We start from the raw sequence: 19,409 nt of genomic DNA, 5'->3' as shown, positions 1-19,409 counted from the left end.
TTCAGACATATACAGGGAAACCCAGAAAACTATATGTCTTCCTTTGTTGCAAACCACAAAACAAATAACAGACATCCTCTTACATATAAAATACAGAGACAATCATTCAAAATCACCCAATCTTCAGCATGTCTAGGTCAAACATATACCAATCTCTCCAAAACCTATACAGACACACCAAGACAACATGTAACAGTCACAGAAACTCTGCGGCAGGCCAAAATATAAGGCTCCCCACACTCCACGCCAAACAAAGAAAAGAGACTGCCACTGCACAGTGATCCCTGGCATGCAAGTCTTGTGACCTCCCAGGGCATGGAACCCATCGACTTCCCTTTGCAACATTTTTTACCATCAACCCTAAGTCTACACATCCAAGGCAAAAAGAAAACAAAAAGGGAAAGTTTAACCCTACATTATCTTGACTCAAAACTCCCTTGACCCAGATTCTAGCATAAAACTTGACACCCAGACCACACTCATGAAGGACGTACCCAGACATTGACCTTATTTTTGTAAACTACAGACTACAAGAAACTCACACCTTCTCCATCTTTCACAAGCAACACATGCATCCTTACAAGGACAACACGCTGCATCACACAGTCTTACATAAGCACAGCCCAGCGTTCCAACACAATGCACACCCAATTACACTAGCTGGCCAAATCAACAGGACCATGTGCCATACTGAAGAAAGCAGTTCATCGGCATCCAGTACCGTGCCCTATGGAAACTACACCAGAGAATTCAGGACTTTTTCCGAATACTGAAATATTTCTAAACAATCAAACACTAGAACAATATAACCATTGACACAAGCCCACATCAGCAGCTAATGAAGTACTTAACTACATTACAATAGAGCTACATTCAACACTACCATTGAAATGCAACACAGACCAACTCCATTGCACTCAAACTGAATAAAACACACCTCAAGACAATCACAAACATAGAACTCTCTTGAAAACTCTTTCCATTTGTGCCTCAAAAATCTTCCCATTTGTTCAGAAAAACAACTGATCCCAGTGCATACTCAAGTGAAACTTGAGGCTACCGCTCACAGCATCACAGGGTACTGCACTTCACCAAATTTTCACTCAACCGGGTAATTACTGTGGAATGCCTTCCTGCTTGATACTCCATCAGAGTTATGCTTACTGTATTTCCTCCTCACCACTGACTCCACAGAGATGTCTTTATAACTGTCTCCATAGCACTGGTCTAAGCTTAGGGCTGTTCACTGAGGTACATCTACTCCGTTTATAACTTCTCTCAGCAGGCTCCTTGTCCTTGCCAGACCTTGCCCACCCTCCTTCCTGGACTCCTCCTGACTATCAGCTTGAACGAACACCACTTGCTGGTGGATTTGAGGATGGACACCCCCGAAACTAGTTCCCGATGGCCACAGGGCCATCTTCCTTCTAACAATAGGCCTCTTCCCCTGCAAGAAATGGCACCCAATTGATAATGTCGAAGTTGAAAGTCAGGGTGTTCATTCAAGAATCTGGAGCCACTATGGTAGGAGGTACGTTGTTTATTTTAATTTACGTCCTTAGGTTGCAACAATAGTAGCTAGACCCGGTCAGGGATTAATTGCCCCCCCAACCCCATTGTCCTACTGGCAAGCCTCCACTACAAACAATACATTAACATTCTGTTACTTTATCAACTCTCAGCATTTCTGACACAAGCTCAGACCTAAAGAGAATGGGGATACACAGGATACCACCGCTTTCTAGAAAGAAGTACTTGAATGAGAGCTTTTACCTCAACCACAGCAATTCTGAATAATAGCATTGCTCTCCATTCTCATTTTTACTCCATTGCCAGGTTGACGAATTATGTGCATATGTGAGGTTATATGTGATTTCTTGGAAAACAGTTTCATGGAATACCATTACTGAGAAACATTTCACCTAAATGGTTTAATGAAAATGTACATGATGAATGGCATTTACAATTTGATAAAAACAAATTCATAGAATATCCTTTTTTCCAAAATTCGCTTTTGCATGCTTAATTTACAGGTATGAATGCAATGGTTGCAGGTCTTACTTTAAGAAAGATTTTTGTCAGAAGAATTTATTTCAGTGCTTTATATCAGAGAACAGTATTTTTCTTTTATACATTTTACCTCGTCAAACAATTGCTTTGGATGGTTTTGATTGTTTGACCCCTCACCACCCCTAAACACCATCCATCTCCGACCTCTAAAGATCTCTCACCACACTTAAACTACACCCATCGCAGACAACAAAAAGTCCTTAATATTCCTTAAGCTCCACCCATCGCTAAACACCCCTCACAACACCTCAACTCCACCCATCCCTGTACCCTAAACTCCACCTATCCCTGAACCCTAAAAGCCTTTTTTACCCCTGCACTCTACCCATCCATGAAATCAAACTTCCATCACTACCCCTAAACTCCACCTATTCCTGAACCCTAAGACTTTCTGCCCATGAACTCCACTCGTCGCTGACCCCTAAACTCCACCAATCCCTGAAATCTAGGCACTATTTACCCACGGAATTGTCTATATTACACTGTGAGATTGCACAACCACACCATATAATACACCACTTTCCTCATCGTCAGGGAAATTTTTAACTATTGATCTGTACATTTTAGAAATGCCCTTCCTTCCTTCTACTTTGACAATGATAAACTGTCTCTCTAGTGAGATGAAATCTGATATGATATCAGAGGTGGTGAGATATGGCCTGAGTGCATATTGAAGCTATAGGTACCTATAGAATTGAGTCTTCATTCGGCCAAATTCTTCTTGGAGTTCATAATCTACTTTCATAGATTTCTGTGTTACTAGCGCCTCTAAGTAGAAATTCCAAGGCTTTCATAACCCTCAGATCCTGAGATCCCAGCCATATTGATGCTTAGTGAGCTTACCATACCATGCATGTCTGAGTGTCCCTCAAACTTAACTTTGGTTGCTGGTGGAATTTCAAATGGAGGGTGTGCCTCCATATTAGAAGTACAAAGGAGGTTTGTTTCCCAGGGTCCACAGCTCTGGGTCAGAGACCGGCCTGTATATCCATCCATTCATCACTGTCATCTGTGAAGAACTAAAGTAAGATGTGAAGTTTGCAATTCTCAGTTCAATATCCAAAGTGGATTTGTAGATCTTCCCAAAACAACAGTGCTACCCGAATTGCTGCTAGAACTACAGGTTTTCTTTCAATCCCCAACTATTCAAATCTCTGAAACATCTGCGTGAGCCAAATGCAAAAATGAACACGGATTCCTCATATATAGAAATGGAATTTTATTAAACGTACTATTTTAATTTTATAGTTCATCCATAAATAGTATATGTAATAAACACAACTCACTGTCACCACAGACTACAAAATTATCAGTCTTTTAAAATATTCATGTCTCACTGTTAGAAATGGGATCTTTGGTTGGCTAAGGCTTGTGCCAAAGCCAGGCAGAGACCACCACTCTGGTCAGGGCAAGGGAGTTACACGCCAAAGATAACCCCTGCTCACTCCCTTGGTAGCTTGGCACGAGCAGTTAGGCTTATCCCGGAGGCAATGTGTGAAGCATTTGCGCACGCACATAGCAACATCATCCCGGGCACACTATAAAAGGAATTCCACACAAGGTTATATCAAAAATAGCCTTTGTATTCTCACATAATATACATGGTGCCACCTGGCAGTAGGTCATATCTACAAGGGATTATATACACCTGACAGGGCCCACTGGACCACTGTCAGAAACATCACAGAGTGAACTTAGTAAAAGTAAAACATATCATGTACGTACAACCAGTAATCACAGGTAACCACTGTACTCAGCATCAGCCTGTAACATAAACTACAATATGCACAGTATCATATTAGGCGCGAATTACATTCTGCGCCAACCTCACTAGCAAAACACATTATGCAATCCTCTCATAAGTCTAAACACACTAGACCCTAACCTCCTAAGCATAACGCACATTAGGGGCATAAATCACAGTGGGACATAATCTCACTAGCATAAACCATAATATGCAAAACAACATCCTATCATAAAACTACATTTAGAGGTATAAAACAGGGTGCGTAAATCATACTACATGAATCATATTTCCTAGCACCACATAAATCACATTTAGGGCCTGGTGCCCTATCGCTCTGAGTCCCCCTGGCCCACTGGCCATCTCAAAAGGTCTCAGACGCCCTGTGTCCAGAATGTCAGGGCTGCTGCCTGGCAGCTGAATCCAAAGTGCGCCACGGCGCAAACCTACACATAGCAGCTGCCCACTAATTGCTGGGCAGCTGGGAATATCAAATGAGGGCCTAAACGGAGTAGCTGGCACTAAGTGCTGCGCAGCTGAAGGAATCGTAGACCTGGGCATTCTCTGTGCCCTCTGTCCATAAAGTCAGGGCTAAAGCTGCCACTGCTGCGAGCAACCAGGTGCAAAGCGTTGGGGCAGGACAGGAGTGTACCTCACTCCTTTCTCTTCTCATTATAGACAAAAAATGCCCCCAAACGTTGCAGCTGTCTGTGCTCTCGCAGGGCAGCTGGGAAATATGGCCAGCAAAAACAAGCACTGGCACTAAAGATGCATCTCAAGTCCCACTGGGGCTCTAAAAACAATATGACCCCTACACTGCTCCAGGCACCTTCACTGTGCCTCGGGCGAGCTTGTCTGGGGCCGTCATCAGGCCCCAGAATGCGGTTTGGAGCCCCACTCCGGGACTCTGAAAACAAATGCCCAAGCCGTTGCAGAGGCCTGCAACTGTGGCGCTGCTTTGAAAATCAGCCCAACACTGGGGGTGGGCACCGACCATGTGCCCCAACACCCCCCCCAAACATTGCAGGATTCAGCCCCACTCACCGGTGATGGGAGACTTCTTCTACCCAGCGCGGAGGGGCAGGCACCGACAATATGCCTTGCGCCCCCTCCGCACCAGCTCCAATCACCGGACTCCTCTTGCAGTGGCCTGCGGGGTTGCTGCTTGCTCCGGCCGCACTCCTCCCTTCACCTGGGCCTCCTCCTGGGACCCGGAACTTCTAGATGGAGCCTGTGAGGCTCCGGGTGGATCTCCGGCAACGAGCGGGACTTCCTTTCCTGAAGCAGAAGTCCCGCCCCGCTCCAGGCATCGGGCTGCCTTACTTCCGGTGTTCTCTGCAGTGCTGCTTCTCCTCAGATAGCGGCCGTGGAGCAGACTGTCTCCACGATGTGGGGTAGACACCCGCAAGTAAACAAAGAGCAGAAGCGGAGTGGGCACCCGCTCTCCATTGAATACAGAGTGCCGCCATAATGCGGGGAGGACACCCGCTCCCAGAGATACCTGAAGGCGGAGGAATCCCTATGTCTGGATCACCTCAATCGATCGCAGCATAGCGATGCAGTCCCAAAAACAGAGTTCTCCTCAGCAACAGTAAAGCACTCACAGGACGCTAAGGAGCCACAGCTCCAGTAGCAGGCAAAGGTCCTTTAGTAAAAAAAGAATAAATCCAGCAAAATGTTCCTGTAGATATTAAGGGAAAGGCAGGGCCCAGGGAGGCAAGCCCTCCTGGCACGCCCCCCTGGGCCCCAGCAGCAGCACGCCCGGTCAGGAATAAATATAGCACACTGAATATTTTCATGGGGTCATAAACCCTATATTTATATCAGTAAATCCCTTTGTCACAGCACAGGGCTTGGGGATACCAGTTAGGACTGGTTTAGAGGGGCTTTGGACGCACCACAGGAGGAGGCACCAGCATTGTGGAGGGAAGGCACAGCCCTATTCCGATTCCAGGTGCAACTCCTCCCTCCCATCTGCATGCAGATCTCTCCATTCATCACTGGGCTGACTCACTCTGGCTCCTGGAGCCACCCACACCTCTCAGCTGCTGTCAATCACAAGCCAGACATGCCATTCACATCAGGCGGGCAGACACACAGTACACAGAAATTCCAACTTCTAAAAGTGGCATTTTTCCACCAGTCACCATAAATCTGCGCACACCATTGCACAGCATTTATTCTCATGAGTTCATACATACTAGACTCGCCCCTGCACTCCTCTCATACGAGAAACACATATCCCCCATGCACTCCTATGGGAGGGCAGGCCAATCTCACCACACATACACAGAGAGCGCACACACTTTACACTGGGCCACAGTGCTAAAGGGCTCAGAGGCCTAATATCACCAACACCAGGTTACAGATAAAGGCTAGGAGAATTCAAAAAATTTCGGGGTGAACCTGCCAAAAGGGCCAAGCCCAACAATCACATTATACATCACTCTACAAGGTAACATTTCCTAACTATGGTGAAGGAAAGTTTCAAGGCTATTAAGCACACAGAGGCAAAGATTATGTTTTATCTGTCTTCATTTATGTTACCTAGGCACCCATGAACATTATGTAAGGCCAACCAAGCAAAAGACTACAATTATCATGAGTCCAAGCAAAAATTTAATTTCACCAACCATATGGCTCTTTCTCCACATAAGGCTATCCCTAAGGAACAACACGTTCTCTTTCTTCATGCGAAAAGGACCAAAGTGATCATATTTCTGAATAAACAATACCGCATGAGATGAGAAATTCATCCTGGAGAACATCCGAAAGTCTGTACAATATAGTTAACAACCCCAAAATAATATCTTGAACATATCCACTCAATCACATTTCTACAAAGCATTCATTAATAAATGTTATACGTAGATTAAGTGCAGTGCAATGCACTGTCTCTCAAGGGGGGGAGTAATGAGTATGTCTCCATCCGAGAGGGATGATCTTCGTCTCCGTATTCATAATAGAAGTGAAACTTTCCTTAAATTTTTCATTCTCCGTCAGGACCCGATTCTAAGATTAGGCTAGGTTAAAGCTTACTTGCCACCACTGAAGCCATTCCCATCACTGGCTTAAAACATGATTTTTTAAATGTGGAATCAAATGACTAGTTAGCCGATTTCAGAATGTCCTTCAGGCATGCCTACAGCAAGAGATTTAGAGACCGTAGCCCGCCTAGCACAATGTGCACAGTAAAGGGAGGTATCAATGCCTGTCTAGGCCATCACCAGAAGGCCCCACAGGGCTATTGTGGGTGAGTCGACAGGTGTAAAAGGCTTAGGTAAAGAAATTAACAACTGTCTGTTACCAGCAGATCTGAGCTCTTCAGTCAGTATCTGTTGGAAAGTGGATTATTAGTTGGGGCAAATGTATATCTGCCACTAGCAATAAGGCCACCAATACAGTATAGGGCTCAGAATAGGTCTTAGAAAATTATTCCTATACTCAACCCTTGGTAGCTTGGCTGCGAGCAGGCAGACTTAACTTCAAAGACAGGTATGTAAATCATTTAAAAACACCTATTCAGTTAATAATTAAGACACAATAAAAATCCAACTCCAATTTTATAAAAATTGGAAATATTTTTATCTTTAAAACGACACCAAAACAACAAAATTCCAATGTAGGGAACCGGAGGTATGAATTTGTAAAAATGTAGCATTATCTAGCACATAGAAACCTATAGCGCTTGATCGTGACATTTGGCTGCGATAGACCGGATCAAAGTCAACGTTTCAGGCCGACCGCAATGGAGTCCTGTATGGCTACCCCTCGCAGTAGGTCTCGTTCAAGGTTTTTACCTTCTGACTTAGAAACTTTTCTTCCCGGGGTTTCTCGAAGCACTCAGCCAGTCCGGATTCAGTGAGGGTTCACCGGAATGCCTTGCGAAGAGCTCCCAGTCAAACTTACGGAAGTCCGACATCCAGAGCATTCCAGCAGGATGAGCCAAGGATCCAGGCCGACACGTGGTTGAAGGCACGCGCTTTGGCTTTTGCGGTTGCGACTGGTCACCTTTTCTTCGTTCGGACTTAGAAACTTTTAAGAGCTTTTTCTCCCGGGGCCCCTCTTTGCTCTTCACCAGGTCATATTCGGTGACGGTTCGCCGGCCCCTAATTTCACTACTCCCGGTCAAACTCTGGAAGTAGGACATACAGAGCTTTTCAGCGGGACAAACCTGGACGACAGGCCAACTCGCAACTAAAGGAAGGCGGCATGGCTGGCCAGGGTGAGTCGGTCTCCTTATGGAAGTTTTTTCCAAAGTTACTCCAAACTTCTGTAACTTCTTCCTGAAGTTCCCAATAGGTCTGGAAAGTGTCTCAAACTCACTCCAACGGTCTGCAATCTCCAAGATGGGTCTTGAAAGTTGGGGACTTCAGTTCCCACAATCCAGTCGGACAAAACCCTTACAAATCCACTGGTAGTTCCCCAAGTTGAGGATTCTTTGTGGTGATGGCCCAGGTGAGCTCTGTTAACCTGTAGCTTGGAGGGAGTTCACTCTTTAATCCTGTTACAGCAAGGTAGTCCAGAGGGCTGTAGTTCCAGATGGTGCAGAATATGCAGTCTTCAGAGTGTAGGCTTTAGTGTTTGCACAACAAACTTCTCAGCATGGCCCTTCTTGCTTTCTTAGGTTTCAAGCAGCAGATCTGAGAGGCTCTGCTCCTCTCAGATACTTATTCCAAGTTCTCTGTGTCAAGCATGAGGTCACTTCTGTCCAATGGGGTGCAGGTTTCCACCCAAAGGTATGACCACATCCTGCAAATTGTGGCTCTATTTTGTCCCAGAGTGCACCAATTCTTCCAAATTTGTCATGGCTGATTTTCCAGCAGGGAGAGAAGAGCTGGCTAAACACACCCCTAGGATAGCTAATCTCCATAGTCTCTCATCTTTGCATTTGCTCATTCCTTCCTTAAGCCTAGCATCTGGCTGGGTTCAAAAGAGTAGAGTTGTAAATGACTCTGGTGTCTTCCCCTTCCTTTGAAGTCCACTGTTTACGACTCCTACCCCTGCTCTGGCATTTCTGTGTAACCGAATATTGCCTTCCCAGCAGAGCTTGTCAACCCCAGGGGCTCTTTATCACCTCTTCAAAGAAGCCTGGCTAATCCACTTAACTCTCACCAGTCAGGACAGACCACTAGAAGGCTGAATCTGGGCTTACAGACAAGAAAGTCTTTTAACTTTGTGTCTGTACATTTTAGGAGAAATTCAACAATATCATGTTAAATGTATTAATTCCACTCTGGGAAGTCTTTGAATGGTATTTTTAGCCTTCTCCTATCAAGAGTTATTAGTGAATAACTGTTTGCTATGTTAACCTATGTGGCAGGGGATTTGCAATGGGAAAAATGACGTGAGCCCTTTTTCCAGCACCAGGGCTTATAAAAGCATATATTATAAGTATTCCCCCATATCTTCAGGCTCCCCATCCCTAGAACAACTAGGGAAGACTTTAGGGGTTCTCAATATATCAAAATATTGTGGATCCATCCTCCACAGTGTTCCTAACACCAAAGTCAATTTAGGGCTGAACTTTACGACAATGTGGGGATTCAAATGTGCAATTTCACTTAACCCAGAGCACATAAAACTCATTTTATAAGGGTCCTCCTTATAAATACCTGTTTGCCCACCCCTGGGGCACCTAGGGGAGACCCTGGGGGTACCTAATATGCCCAAACATTGCAGGTTATCCATTTTAAAGTGCCCCAAACACCAAAGTCGAGTTTGAGCACAATTTACTTTTTAAAAGCAGTCCTGCAACACAGGGCTACTTTTAAACTGACCACAGGCTCAGCAGTGCACACATGCAGGTGCAGAAAGGGCAGCTGTCCTTTAGACTTCCGTGGCCTATTATATGCTAGGGACTTAGAGGTAGTTACAATCCCCCTGTCCTATTATGTACTAGGGCCTTATAGCGCAAGTCATGCCAATCATAGGAGTACCCCAACCCATAGTGTACCCTAGTGTATGTAGGTGTTTTCACTGTATTTTAAGTGTCTCTTTCAGCATAGCACTGACCCTGGGCCTAGTTAGGCAGGGCCCAGGCCCAGTCAGCTTCAGTTATCACCAGTACCAGTCTGCAAAAGGTTGGGGGGGGTACCTAGGGCACAGGATGACTTTGCAACAGTATCTCATACACTCTGATAGATCTAGCTACACATATTTTAGGATGATCCGGGGTTGACCAGTCGTGATACTGGCATTAATGTTACAAGACATCGTAAAGTTAATCCAATCTGGAGGGAAAAAATGAAAATCTGGTGCTTTATTTACATTGGATAAAACAGAACACTATTGCACACTTGCCAGAGAGTTATTTTCTGGTGAGTAAAATATAATCCTGCCATAATTCAAAAAGGTGTATAAGCACATTAACATTCCACAGTTGAGAATGTCTGCATTCTAGCGGTTTAGAAAGCCAAACACCCCTCAGTAATTTACAAACCGATGGGTGGTCTCCCACTGATAAGCTATGCCAGAGCTCATGGCCCTCCAAAATGGCAGATCTGAATTTATTAAATGTTCGGTATCCCACACCTCTGCGAGACAACTCTGACGAGAAAGTCATAATGTTTACTGTATCCACCCCTCACGGGATCCAAATTCCATTCCACACACCAACAGGATCTTTGGTGCCAAGCAGAGCTATGTTGTTCAGAGTTGAAATCTAGGGAAGTAGGATAAGAGAATCCATAGAAAGTTCCAGAAGTACTGGAAACCAAGCTTGAGATCTACAAACCGGAGTAACCAGTATGAGCGATGCCCTCTAGTGTCTGACCTGAGCCATTAACCATAGTAATCTTTGAGAAGAGCGGATACACATATCAGTGAAATTGTCTCCAGTCCTGCTTGAATGCTTCTGTCATCAATGCCAGAGGATCCATCCTCCAACAGAAGAATTCTGGGAGCTGGTGATCGATGCAAGAATCAAACCTACCTGACAGGGCCCCACTTGTTCATGATCATTTGAAATGTCCAGATACAGTTTCCATGCACTAAAATCTTTCCAATGTCTGGAGTGCCAGTCCACAATTCAATTGAATTCGCCCAGCAGATACTTTGCCTTGACCAAAATTCTCTTGTCCAGATAGAAATACCAAAATTCTTTGGCGATATCTGCCACAACCTTAAATCTAATCCCACAGAGGTGATTAATGTATTATTCTCAGACTGCTGATACAGTCTCTATCTTTAGCAGAATGGAGCTGTTACAGGTGCGGGATGAATAGGTAACAAATGTATTCTAGTTTTCTTATCTTTTATTTTAAAGAATAACAAGTCTGAGCTTTTCTTTCCCTTAGGTAAAGTTCCACAAGGTGAACGGCTCCTGGCTGCTCTTCTATGGTGAGATTCGGGGTGTTCTACTCGACGGCCTCTTTCGGGTGTCCGTCGATACAAGGATTTGTCCGGATCCGTCTTGTAGCTCAATACAAACAAAAAGGAGAATACACCGTGTCAGTTTCAGGTTCACTGTATCTACGGTGCTTTAATAGGGAAGGGAGTGAGGACCTAATAACACGTGCCACACATCTTAGTAACTACCGACGCCGTGAGAGGGAAGTGCTCAGGGAGGGGTAACACAGTGCTAAGGATGTGGGAGTGCTCAGGTTATCCAGCGGGCTTCCCCTTATGATACACCCAGCCCCTGATCTTGTCTCGTACCTGTGCTAGCCATACACCTCCCTCGGGTGTATGGCTGGGCGAGTCGCGGGGTCGTTGGCCTCCTGGCGTCTCCTGACTCTCGTCTGCTTCTTGGCGTCGCTTCTCCGTCTGTCTCTCCTGCTCCGACCTCGTCTCCGCGTTGTCCTTTCCTCGGTTTCTCCTTCCGCCTTCTCCACTCTGCCTCCGGGTGAACAAGCACACTGTTGATTCGCCCTTCTCTGCATATGACGCCTCCGCGTCCTGACGTGACTCCTCCCACTCGCCACTCCATTCAAAGTTAAAGGGCCACTGACCCGTCTCCTCATCTTGTTGCTCCAGTTCGTCGTCGACGTTCTGTTGGGAGTAAACGGTATCATCGTTCTGTTCATTCCTTCTTAGTATGTTCCCCTGGTTTAGGGACAGACCCGGCCCGTTACATACCTCCCCCTCAGGACACTCACGATCGGTGAGTGGATGACGGGACAAAAAGTCAGCGCCTACGTTCTCAATGCCTTTTCTGTGATGAATGGAAAATACATAGGGTTGTAGCGAAAGAAACCAGCGCAAAACTCTAGCATTATTGGCCTTGTTGCGAGCCATCCACAGTAGCGGAGCATGATCTGTAAAGAGGTCAAACTTCCTCCCCTCGAGATAATAGGCCAGTTTGTCAATAGCCCATTTAATCGCGAGGCACTCTTTCTCAATTGTAGCATATTTCAGTTCACGTGGGAACAGTTTCCTGCTGACATAAAGTATTGGGTGGTCGTGCCCGTCCGAACCCATTTGGGAAAGCACAGCACCAATACCATAATCAGAAGCATCCGTATGCAATGAAAATGGCCGAGAAAAGTCTGGGGAAGACAGGACCGGAGTAGATGTGATGATGGACTTCAATACTCGAAAGGCTTCCAGCATTTTATCGGAAGGTCTCACCGGTGTGGACGATTTCCCAGGTTCCCTCAATGCGTCTGTAAGGGGGGCGGCAATTTCCGCAAATTGAGGAATAAAGCGCCGGTAGTAGCCGACGAGCCCTAAAAAGGATCTGACTTCCTTTCGGGTGGATGGAAAAGGGGTGTCGGCAATTGCCCGGACCTTTTCAATCTGAGGTTCAATGAGTCCGTGGCCCAGAACGTAGCCAAGATATTTAACCTTTTGAAAGGCCATCTTACATTTTTTTGCGTTGACAGTGAGCCCCGCTTTCCGTAGTGCAGTGAACACTGTGTGTAGATGGCCCATATGCGTATGCCAGTCCGGACTGAATATCACGATGTCGTCTAGATATGCCGACGTGAACTCAGACAAGCCATCCAGGACAGTGTTCATTAGACGTTGGAACGTTGCGGGCGCCCCATGTAGCCCGAAGGGGAGCACCGTAAATTCAAAATGTCCCTCCCGTGTGGAAAAGGCAGTTTTCTTGGCATCATCCGGATGTAATGGAACTTGCCAATAACCCTTAGTCAAATCCAGGGTAGTGATGTATTTCGAGTTGCCCAGTTTTTCAATCAACTCGTCTACCCTGGGGATGGGGTATGCATCAAAGAGGGAGATTTCATTCAAAGCCCGAAAGTCCATGCAAAACCTCCTGCTACCGTCAGGTTTGGGCACCATGACAATGGGGCTAGACCAGTCGCTTTTAGAAGGACGAATGACCCCTAGACGAAGCATTTCCTCCACCTCATTTTTAATGGCCTCTCTCCTTGCTTCAGGGACTCGATATGGTCTAATTCTAACTTTCTTGCCTGGAGGGGTCACAATGCAGTGTTCAGCCAGGGACGTACGTCCCGGTTGACTGGAAAAGACACTCTCATACTGTTTCAACGTACCCATTAGTTCACCCCGTTGTACATCTGTCAATTCCTCATTATGCGTAAGCAATTCCATAGTTGAGACACCGGGGCGGGAGGCATCCGCCAAGTTCACCTGAGATGGGGGAGGTCCTAGCCACTTCTTTAAAAGGTTGATATGGTACGACTGTTGTTTGTCACGGTGAATCTGTAACCTATAGCTAGTGCGACCAATCACTTCCACGACCCTATATGGACCCATCCACTCGGCCTTAAATTTGTGGGAAGAGGAGGGCAGTAGGACCAAGGCCCAGTCATCGACCTTGAGCTGTCTCCATTTTTTTCCTTTGTCATAAGCAACCCTTTGTCTGCGCTGACTATCTTCCAAATTGGTAAAGGCAAGGTCCCGCAATTTTCCCAATTTAGATTTCAGATCCCTAGCATAGTCTAGAGCCGCAGCCGTTTCCTCAGTAGCTTCATTCACCTATGCATCTCTAGTCATCTCCAAAAGCGAGCGTGGTTGTCGGCCATAAAGCAACTCGAATGGCGACGTCCCCATACTGGACTGTTTTTGAGCTCTTATGGCGTAGAGAGCAAGGGGTAGCATTTTATCCCAATCCGCTCCGCTGACCACCATCATTTTTCGTAGCGTGGCCTTCAGGGTGCGGTTGTAACGTTCCACCAGTCCGTCCGTCTGGGGATGGTAAACAGAGGTACGCATCTGGTGGATGTCCAACATTTTGCAAATTTCCTTCATCAGTTGTGAAATGAAGGGAGTACCCTGGTCCGTTAAAATCTCTTTGGGAAAACCGACTCTACTAAACAGTTCGATCATCTTATCCCCAATTTGTTTGGAGTTCGCCACTGATAATGGAAAAGCTTCCGGAAATCGAGTCGCATAGTCAACTATGACCAAAATGTGTTGGAAGCCTTTTTTTGTCCTAGGTAGAGGGCCAATAAGGTCCATACCAACACGTTCAAATGGCTTCCCAATTATCGGCAACGGTTGGAGTGGGACAGCCGGGGGTTTAGTCATATTGAACCGTTGGCAAATCTCGCACTTCTTACAATACGATTCGGTATCTTTATAAATACCTGGCCCAAAAAAATTTCTGAGTATAGTTTGGGTCGTCTTTTCTGCGCCAGCATGACCGGCGATCAGATGGCTATGACCAAAAAACAGCACTTGCTCCCTAAATGAGACAGGTACCAGGAGTTGAGGTGAATCCCCCCTTTTTCCTATCCTGTACAACAGCTCATCCTGAATAACAAACCCGGGATATGAAGTTGCCTCCTCGGGCCTCCTGTGTGCCTGTTCCCATGCATTGAAGAGAGTGGTGTCATTTATTTGAGCGAACTTAAAACTTTTATCGAGAACCCAGGGGTCCTGTGCCAGAACCGCATGTATCGGTTCGCTACTTAGTCCGGAGGACCCAAATCCCTTATCTCCGCGACCAGTGTCGTTTAGTTTCCCCACTTCCTGTATTATAGGTGATGCTATCCGTTCACATATAATTTGCGCCACTCTGTCCCCTTTTCGTATCAAAAAAGTCTCCGTCCCAAAATTGAAGAGGAGAATAATTACATTACCCCTGTAATCGCCATCAATCACTCCTGCCCCCACGTCTATAAAGTATTTAGCGGCTATACCAGAACGAGGAGCGATTCTGCCATAGCAGCCGGGCGGGACTGCGATTTGTAGGTCGGTCTTAACCAAGGCTTTTTCTTTGGCCGGTATTTCGTAATCATACGCACTGTACAAGTCATATCCGGCAGCCTTGTCTGAACCCTTGGTGGGTGATGTTGCGTTTGCTGATAACTTTACAAAGTTCAGACAGGTCAACCCTGGTCCTACCCCCTGTTCGTCGCTACTCTCCCGTGTAGGGATGGAGTCATTTATCCCTTTCTTGGGAGTATTTTCCAATTCTTTTCTAAACATGTTCAAGAAGCGGGGATTGTCTGTCCCAATGATTATATCTTCAGGCAAGTTGGACATCACCCCCACCCTCACTGTCTGGGGAGTCCCCCCTGTAGGTACTATCTCAATGTTAGCTATAGGATATAACTTGATATCCCCGTGAACACATTTAATATTAACAGAGCCCCTAGGAATGTATTGCTTTGAGGTGACGTATTGGGATTGTATGACTGACTGTCGACAGCCGGAGTCTAACAACGCTAATAGTGAATTCCCATTAACTTTCACACTTACTCGGAAGGCACTGCCAAGCTCCGCCGAATAGAGAACAGTTCTTGGGAGATACCCAACTTCCAAAGGCTCCTCCTCTACTCTTTTTTTTGGACATAAACGGGCGATATGGCCCCACTGACCACAATCGAAACATTGAGGGCCAAATGTTCCTGGGGTCTCTGTCCGCCATGTACGGGTTCTTACTGGTTCTTTTCCCTTAGGGACATTTCTGTCCGGTCGTGTAAACATTTTTTTTTCTCTCTCCATGTCAAACGGGACGTTTCTTGGCTGGGCTCTGGAAAAGGATGATGCCATCTCTACGGCTTGGGCGGTGGTTAGGCTATGGTGTTGTCTAAGCCATTTTTGGGTAGCATAGGGGAGAGCTTCCAAAAACTGCTCCAGATATATTTTGTCAAGTATTTCTTCTTTGCTACTAGTGGCAGGGGTGAGCCATTTATCCGCGGCCATTTTTAAGCGTACGAACAAGGTTTTTGGATTTTCGCCCACCGTGCCTCTCTCCTTACGAAACCGCAGCCGGTAAGCCTCCGGATCTAGTCCTAGATGGTCTAGTATTATTCTTTTTATTTCTACATATGTAGTGTCTCCGTTGGGGTTGGCCACTTGATAGGCGGCTTGCGCCTCCCCCCCTAGTAGTGGGGCTAGGAAAAAAGGCCATTTTGTTACCGGCCACCCACATGCTCTAGCTGCCCTTTCAAAGTTTAATAAGAAGGCATCCGGGTCTTCTCCTGACCTGTATTTTTGTAGAGACACTGATGGAGCTCCATGTGCCATGGGTCTTTCGGCTGTTCCTCCTCTAACCACTGGGTCACTCCATGGTAGATCCGGTTTTTCCTCAATGGCTTTTTTTAGTGTTTCTCTATCTGCTTGGGCGGACACTAAATGTTGTTCTAGTACCCATTCGAGTCTTTCCTGCCCTTTTACGAGTTGTTGTACTACCGTTTCCATCTTTTCTTCAGAGATGGTATCTATGCCCGCATTCTCCACCACTGTTACAGGTGCGGGATGAATAGGTAACAAATGTATTCTAGTTTTCTTATCTTTTATTTGAAAGAATAACAAGTCTGAGCTTTTCTTTCCCTTAGGTAAAGTTCCACAAGGTGAACGGCTCCTGGCTGCTCTTCTATGGTGAGATTCGGGGTGTTCTACTCGACGGCCTCTTTCGGGTGTCCGTCGATACAAGGATTTGTCCGGATCCGTCTTGTAGCTCAATACAAACAAAAAGGAGAATACACCGTGTCAGTTTCAGGTTCACTGTATCTACGGTGCTTTAATAGGGAAGGGAGTGAGGACCTAATAACACGTGCCACACATCTTAGTAACTACCGACGCCGTGAGAGGGAAGTGCTCAGGGAGGGGTAACACAGTGCTAAGGATGTGGGAGTGCTCAGGTTATCCAGCGGGCTTCCCCTTATGATACACCCAGCCCCTGATCTTGTCTCGTACCTGTGCTAGCCATACACCTCCCTCGGGTGTATGGCTGGGCGAGTCGCGGGGTCGTTGGCCTCCTGGCGTCTCCTGACTCTCGTCTGCTTCTTGGCGTCGCTTCTCCGTCTGTCTCTCCTGCTCCGACCTCGTCTCCGCGTTGTCCTTTCCTCGGTTTCTCCTTCCGCCTTCTCCACTCTGCCTCCGGGTGAACAAGCACACTGTTGATTCGCCCTTCTCTGCATATGACGCCTCCGCGTCCTGACGTGACTCCTCCCACTCGCCACTCCATTCAAAGTTAAAGGGCCACTGACCCGTCTCCTCATCTTGTTGCTCCAGTTCGTCGTCGACGTTCTGTTGGGAGTAAACGGTATCATCGTTCTGTTCATTCCTTCTTAGTATGTTCCCCTGGTTTAGGGACAGACCCGGCCCGTTACAGGAGCACAGCACTTTGTCTCTTGTGAAAGAACACACCGTGAAGTACCTGCAAGCAGTTAGAAGCCGTTGATGAGCAACCCTTTCTCTTGTTCTGCGCATGGGCCGCTGGTGGTAATGTCTCCATAGTGAGCTCCCTAGCCTAAGAAGCTGCAATTGGACTCAATACCCACCTTGGAAACTGCACCGAAGATGGCCCTTCCATTCTAGGCCATCATAAGATCCAGCCACCATTTCCGTCCCAGCTTCTGGTGAGAATTTGACCTGATCCATGTAGGAAAGTCCTTTACTCAGGTAAGCTGCTTTCAGTCTCTGAAAAGTTGATAATGCAATGGGCTGGGAAACATCACCTGAATGGATGATGCCAGAAGGCGTACAATACTGATGTGGTATCTCAGCAAAATGAATTCTATCAGGAAGTTACGCCTAAACTACTCCCTAATGAGCAACATTTTCTAGTGCAGAAGTTTCAGCAGCTACTGGACAGAGTCCACCAGAAACCCCAGAAAACACATTGACCGTAAAGGAGCAAATTCCAATGTGGGCTTTTTGATGATGAAGCCCAGTGTCTGTATCATGGGTAACTGCTGACAAAGAAAGGACGGTTCCTGGTGTAGTAAGAGGATATTGTTCTGACTTACTGCTGTGTAGCAAATCCACCACCGGTTGCATGACCTTGATGAAACACCAAGGAGAGGAAGAGAGCCAAAAGGGGAGGTCCATAGACTTGTAACACCTGACTGTCCCACAAAAACTGTTGGAATCTCTGATACGGTACAAAGATTGGAATCGGGAAGTAGTTATCCTTCTGATCCAACCTCACCATCCATTCATCCAGGCATAGTATTTTTCACAGTAGATGGAGACCCTCCGTCTTGGTGTCAGTAGAAAAGCCACTGATTGAATTCCCAGTGGTTAATCAATGGGTACAACCCTTTATCCTTTTTCTCTACCAGAAAAAGGTTGCTCAATAAACGGCGTTGATGCTGGAGGGAAGGAACTGTGGAAACTCTTTGAAAAGGGAGCCTATTTCCTGTGAAATCAAAAGACTGTCTGCCTTTGACAAATAAATGGATTATGGTCTCCTCGTCTTTTCTGGAGTTGAACACCAGTGATGGTCTGAAGGACCAAAGCATCCTCTGTCACCTCCCTCCATTTGTGCAGAAGCAATCCCAGGCGACCTCCGACATTTGATTGGGAAGAAGAGATACTCCTTACCTGAGGATCCATCAAGGGCATTGGAGGCTCTGTGGAAGTTTCCCCAGCTGCCATGTTCTCAACCTATGGTGGGGAAAAAGCCCCAACCACCCTTTGATCCTGGAACTGGAACTGACGATTGGCTAGATATTTCTGGGAGGCTGTGGCTCACGGGCTTTATCTAGCAATAAAAAGTGGTCACAAATTTTCCTAGCTGTTCTATAAAAGGCTCTCCAAAGAGACCCCATCTGCCAATGGGCCTGCCTCATGTGTGGCGAATTCCTTCAACTGGGGATTGATTTGATCAAGAGAGAATGTCTTTGCTTGGTTGAGAGTGCACAGTTGCCATTCTGAAGAAAGTATATTGCCCTCTGTGCCCATGCTGAGTGGAAAGTCAGGTGAAACCATACTGCCAGTTTCTTTGGCTTCTTCAGCCATATCACAATTCTTGATTAGTGGCCCCTCAATATCCTAACGTTTATCCTGGTATGCCTTCTGGGAATGGTCTATCCCCTTCTTGCGGTCCTTCATAAATTTTACCACAAAGGTGGCAATCTTGCCATCAAACTCTGATGTCAGTGCAACTTTCCCATCCAGAGACTGGCATGGGCACTCTGCCTTAAGGTGGCCCCTGACTTCCTTATTTATTGACTTACGATTCCTGTTGAGCAGGTACTGGACCACTTTCTCTGCAAAAGACCATTCCATTGATCGCAAATGATATATATCATATAGGTTAAACATACCTTCTAAGTCATTCAACTCATCTGCTCCTCCCTTTGTGCCATTATTCAACCTGATGTGTTAGGGACCGCCTTCTAGTCTCCATGGTTGACTGGGCCAAGGTTCATCATCAGAGTCATCCACATCACGGTTTTCAAATTCCTTTCCATCATCTTTCGCATCC

General features: G+C 46.3%; 1 protein-coding gene across 2 annotated transcripts in view; it reads left to right on the top strand.

Annotated features, from left to right (window-relative positions):
- The window catches only part of LOC144826433 (transient receptor potential cation channel subfamily M member 7-like), a 1,864,676-nt gene that overhangs the window by 779,528 nt on the left and 1,065,739 nt on the right, over positions 1-19,409 (top strand). The gene's annotated exons all lie outside the window — the stretch shown is intronic.

Source organism: Lissotriton helveticus, chromosome 3_2 (assembly GCF_964261635.1).
Source record: "Lissotriton helveticus chromosome 3_2, aLisHel1.1, whole genome shotgun sequence".
Lineage (NCBI taxonomy): Eukaryota > Metazoa > Chordata > Amphibia > Caudata > Salamandridae > Lissotriton > Lissotriton helveticus.
This window is presented reverse-complemented; position numbering and strand designations above follow the sequence as displayed.